Source organism: Apteryx mantelli, chromosome 8, assembly GCF_036417845.1.
Source record: "Apteryx mantelli isolate bAptMan1 chromosome 8, bAptMan1.hap1, whole genome shotgun sequence".
In the NCBI taxonomy this organism is placed as follows: Eukaryota; Metazoa; Chordata; class Aves; order Apterygiformes; family Apterygidae; genus Apteryx; species Apteryx mantelli.
The window spans coordinates 27,765,135-27,771,134 of NC_089985.1; the positions used below are offsets into that span (position 1 = coordinate 27,765,135).

Here is a 6,000-nt window from a genome sequence, read left to right on the forward strand (position 1 = left end):
AGTCTCATTTTAGCCTCTTGCTAAAACTAATGCAGAATTTGGCCACAGATCTCTTGCCTCAGGTACACTGGTCAAATCCTTAGCACCCAAAATTCACATGTAGAACTGAGAAAGAAATGCTAATCTGAGTGATTTTATTTTTTTAAAGTGTTGCATTTCTACTGACCCATGTTCTGCATTATTTCTGGTACTCAGTGATGTTTTGAGGTTGTTTAGATTTTTGTACGCATTAGATATTTCATGTCCAAAGGTCAAACGAACATAGCTTTTGAGTCAGATGCCTACTGGCTGCATTTCTAATAGTTAATCTTTTCACACTGAGAGAAATAAAAAAGTGGGAGACAGTTCAAGCCATCCCAAATAAACAGACAGAAGTAAAGCAACAATTACTTTTCTGTGTGGACTGCTCTTGCTCATTTCTCCTGAAGAGATAACACTCTCCGACATAACGTCAGATAACCATGTTCAATGTTTCACAGACTTGCCATTTAAAGATTCATTTCCACTTCACTTATTTTCTTTTTATCTGCCCCTCTTTTGGAGCATTTCAACACTGAAAATTTTCACGTAGACTCCCCAAAACAGACATTGGGGAGAGGGGGTAGTAAAAGGGTCGGGCTTGTCTTAAAACACCTCTAGAAATGATAAAGAGAGTATGATAGGGCAGAAAAATGAAATGTTCTCATGAGAATGGATGTTTGCATAAAATTCTCCACTGTTACTAAAGCTCGGGTGCAGTTCCTGGGGAAGAGGGAGATACAAAGCCTCAGGTTGATTTCAGTTATTACCAAGCATTTTACATCTGCTGAAGAATTCCAAACATATAAAAGGATGCCAATCTAAACATTCAGACCAAAATAAATAAATAAATAAATAAATACGGAGCATCTTCAAAGGCTGTCAGGAGGCAAATTATGGATCTGATTCAGCTTTTAACCCCTGAGGTATAGGCACGCTTTACCTGCAGAAGAAATGAAAGGTCTTGTGTTCGGCAACATTACATTTTAACAATATGCTCTCCAGTACAAGGCAGTGATAGGAGAATATGATATAATTGTGTTTGTAATCTGATGAGAAGCTGTGGGAAACATATTCTTTCTCTGTAGTTATAGAAAATACCAGTGACAAATCACTGATTGAAGACCTTGTTGACAATTAGATTTTCTTTCCCCCCAGTCCATTTATAGCCATGCATTTTCTCAAAGGCTCTATCACTTGCTTTTTAGGATTCCCAAAATTTCTTACCTCCCTAGAATATTTTTCAGGTATAGTTTAACAAGTGTATCTGCTCAGAGCTGGAACAACTAAGACCTTTTACAAGTTGGATGGAACTTATTAACAATCTCTATAGCACCCTTTTAGGATGATAATTTATCTTTTTAAGTGTCTTCTGTAAAACCAACAGAAAAGAGCCTGATGGGAGTAAGAGCCCTGCATTATATACAGCTACAAGGGTTTACCGCATCCTATAGATTCTGCTGGAAGGCACACTATACTGGAGTAAAAGGTAACTTATCTTGAAGAGATGTTTGACTGAGTTACTATAGCAATGGCAAGTTTGCAGAGGGAGATGAAGAAACCACAGCAGCAGAAAAAAAGGAACTGGCTGTAGATGGACACTGACAATTTTGTTTGGAAAACTATATAGTAAAAACTAACTTGAAATGCAACATAAAGGTTTGCTCCTCTGAGAGTTTCCTGAAAATACATTCAGAGGCCTACATAATATAAACACTTGATTTCTTCTCATTTATTCCAGTATATCAAGGAATTAAACTGAGTTATGCCAGGTAAACGTGGCAAACCTACAAGGAGAATCAAGTACATAATTTGGAAATAACTCTATGAAATGCTGCTGATGACTCACTAAGGAGCACTTTCATCCCTGTTAAACATTGGTCATTGGGTAAAAGGTGGAAAAGAAGCAGGAAATAACTGTCTGCTACAACAATATTTTAATCCATTTACAAAAAGTCTTTCTCAGAAAGGCCTTTTTGTCCCCTTTTCATATCTCCAGTGGTGAGTCATCTAATCTCATCTCTCTATATTACTAAACTCCACAGGGATCACCTTTACTTCCCAACTTTATCCTGGCCAGAGATTTGGTCAAACAAAAGATCCTTAACATCTTTCCTGAAGTTCAGCTCTCTTCTCTAAAATCTATCCCCCTCCTCTTTCCAAACTGAAGAAGTCTTCTAGAAATGCTTTTCTCTCCTCCTCCCCCCCACCCTTCTGAGGGGGAGCAGAATGATTTTGTATCAAGTCTTTCTTTTCCTATAAATAAAAATTGCTTTGTGTGGAGCAAATTGCTGGGAAAAATATATCTCTTTCTCCTTGTCTGGAGAAAATTCTAAAATTTGTACTTTTTAAACTCATAGTTCAAAAATACATACTTGCTCTCCTTAGGTAACATCAATTTACTTAAAAAACTCTGCACTTGAAAGAGTTAATAAAAATTCTAATTACAGGATAAGAAAGAAAGGTCAGACTCCACTTACATCATTGTGAAGGGCTTTTATTACACACTGCTATAAAACATATTTCTTTTTTCAGTTGCCATCCTCACAGGGTAACCTGCATACCAATAGAATCTCTAAAATGCCATGAAGCAGAAGATATTTATCTGCTAAATTCTATGTACAGTAACCTAACAAACGCCAGAGAAAGAAAGATTGCCCTCTGCACAGTAATACTTGTGTAGATGTCTTCTTTATGCTAACAATGACAAGGCTCTCTGGGTTTGTACTGTACTCCAAAATCAGAATGCATTTTTTTCAAAAAGCAGACTGTATCTCAAAGAGAAGAGATGCACATTTTAGGCTCTGAAACACTTAAAATAGGGAGCAAATACTCTTTCCTGAAGCTTGCTAACTAAAAGTATCTAATCCAGAAAGGTAAAACTGAAAATTTATGCCTCAAGTATGCTTGAAGAAATCAGAGAGGATATGTTTGGGAATCTCTGTGCCTCTCTTTCTGTCCTGTCAACTTAATTTTCTTTTTGAGCTCTGTCTAAAGCTTCACAGAACTGTTATTTGATTAACTTGGATGTGTTATATAGTAGGTCCATATAAAAGCAGGGTGGCTCCAAATCTAATCATTGTCATTTATTAACTCCAGCTGTGAAAGGCAACAAACAAAAACTTTATTGGGGGACAAGTGTAAGTCAGAATAATTCTATTTTTTTCATTGCACTTTTCTTCCAGTATATGATTTGTGATTTAATACAATCAAGTTGTCTTTATAAAGTTATTTTTATCATTTGTATCCCTCAATTCTGACAACAAATTTAAAGAAATACACATAAACAAATGCAAGATTTACTGTCTGCTTTCATAAAACTAGTATGTACTGTCAGATGTATTCGTTCAATATTTCACGTGATACACACCTAAAGTTAGAAGGTAACTAACAAAGTAGTGCGTGACTTTTCTTTTCTTAAAGAGTTTCTTAGGAATCATATCCAAATAGTTGTTTTTGAGATGCACTTTGTTTGCAAAGCAGGAACTGCACGTCCAACCTTTCTAAACAATAGATATTAACACATAACTATAAGGGCTCCATTTCACTACTTCTACTACTGCTGGCAATTCTAATAACAATATGTTTATCTTGTGGTCCAAATTTATGACAGGCCCATTTGCAATGAGGCCTGGAGTTTCCTTGTTTACAACCACTGCAAAGTAAAACGTGACCTTTTTATTTTTGTTTAAAACCTTTCAACAGTTTGTTCTGCTCCAAAGATAGCACCTTAATAAGGTTTCAGACCAGAAAGCCCTGGTGATAATATTTTCCTTTGGGGGATACAGAGCACTGCATTAACTTACATACACATTAGAAAACATTTTTTAAAGAAAAGCAAAACTTGACAGAAGATTACATTTGTAGATTAGAGAGCTTCTGTGCTAAGATCCTACCTGCCATTATGAAAAAGAAAAAAAAAAAAGGGAGGGGGGGATATAGCTGGCTAAATAAACATCAGAAAAACAGCCGTTTAAACAGTTGCACCTCTACATACAAGTAACAAAGGCATCAAGCACCTGGCGCAATTCTGTCAGGACCTAATTCTGACAACAATACGCATCATTACAGTGGGATCTGATAATGAGCAAACACTGGAGGCATTACACGGCTTTAGAAGAATCAGACTTCCTACCTTAGTAAGACTGATAGAAGGTAAGTCCCCCTTTAAAGAAAGTTGTAAGTAAAACCAGGCAGCAGTTGCAGTAAATTGAGTCCTTTCAGTCACTGCATACATGCAGCAGTTCTGCAATAAGGGAAAAATATAATGGGAGGAGCAGCTGTGAACGAGTGACCTCCTGAAGCTGAGTTCTCTTTGTGAATCGAGCACTGGGAGCCAGTGCCTCTGATTTGCATGGATTAGCTCCACTTGAACAGATACATTTAAATTAACTGGCACAGGGGCACAGGAAAAGAGAGGGGGGGAAAAATAAAGGAAGAGTGAAGGAGTGAGGGAGTGAAGGAGAAGGGAGAGCGGAGGAGCGAGGGAGAGCGGCAAGGCGCCGAGCTCGGGAGCCTGCCTGGATGCGCGGTTCAGGCAGAGCCGTGTGTCAGAAGAGCTACAGCTCCCTCTTCATGTCACAGGCGTAAGATGAGGAAAGCTGTCATTATGGTCGACTTTATAACAGACCCCCCCCCCCAGCTCCCCCCAACTTCTGATGGTCCATTTGATCAGATTTCCATCAACACCTAATAACTCAGCCTGTCATGCAGTTAGGGCTTTATGCTGCAAGCCTCAAATGATTAGAAATCTGGTAAACCCCACTAAACGATTTTAAACATGGAAATATTGTGAACTGAGTAACTTGTACAAATTGAGATGGGATATTTCCAAACGTGCCTGGAGAGATTTATTAGTTGTGAGTGCACAGGTGTCTTTAAAATAGTTAAGGGAAGGCAGCATTCAAAGCACTTTTGTGCAGGAATATCACTGACAGCACGACTGTGTGTGTTCCAGCCAGTGTTTTCAACATTATCTAAATCTATCAAGACAAAAGAGAGACAAAAAATTTGCATTCAACCACTTCAAAATTTCTCCCTTATTACCATAAATACCACAAACATTACCTGTTACACATTCCTGATTTGATTTAAATGCAGTACTTAAGCTGATTAGAGAAATATGAGAACATGTTCAACCCTCTTGAACCTGCTTCCAATCCAAAAGGAACCTGAACTCAACTTTGCTTCTTTTGTTTAGAGCACTTCAAATAACTTATTTTTACAAGATGGTATAAAATTCTGTGAATCTCTACATGCAGTCATTCTGCTCAGAAATTAGACCAAAAGTCAAGAAAAGTAAGTAGAATGCCTGGTCACATGTCCCTTCATCACCAGTTGAAAATAGAAATGAATGCAATTAACATTCTTTGAGAAATAAGATTTGGTGAGAAAATCTCCTGTATTAACAGTTAAGACTGTTTGGTTGAACTTCTTGTTGTAGGAAGCACATCTAACTAAAATACTGCTTGTTCAGAGATTAATCGCATGAAACTGGCTGCAAAGACAATCAGGGCTAAATTCTGTCTCCAGTTCATTTGCGGATCCAGCGGAGTCCAAAAGAGTCTATTGTGTTCTGGCTACTGTGCCCGCATTTCTGGGGTAAACCCGTGCAGGTCTTCTTGCAGCATAAGGCATTTGCTTGTAACATAGATTCCAAAATGATGCCTCTGTCTGAACAGAATATATGGTAAGTACTATACTTAATCTAGTCATGAGAAATTGCTTCTTGGAAATAATCACATTTACAGTAAAATTTGCTGCAGATAAATGATCACATAGATATTGGACAAAGTAGTGGAGAATATATTTGGACTTTCTAATAAACGTTATGCGACACGGTTATTGGTGTCTGCCTGAGACCCATAAACAAATGCTGCCGCTGAGAAATGTTCTTGGTTCTCCGGAGAAGGTTTGGGGGTGTGATTATTTTAGGATGAGAGGGGGAGGATCCTTGAACTACATTCTGCACATCTGAATATT

At 37.8% G+C, this 6,000-nt stretch overlaps 1 protein-coding gene across 12 annotated transcripts in view; it reads right to left on the reverse strand.

The window, feature by feature from the left end:
* The window catches only part of ADGRL2 (adhesion G protein-coupled receptor L2), a 392,431-nt gene extending 388,170 nt beyond the window's left edge, over nucleotides 1-4,261 (reverse strand). For all 12 annotated transcript variants that reach the window (XM_013961433.2, XM_013961430.2, XM_013961432.2 and 9 more), the window contains exon 1: nucleotides 4,154-4,261. The gene's annotated coding sequence lies outside the window, so the exon portion shown is untranslated. The remainder of the gene's footprint in view (nucleotides 1-4,153) is intronic.
* Nucleotides 4,262-6,000: the final 1,739 nt, after the last annotated feature.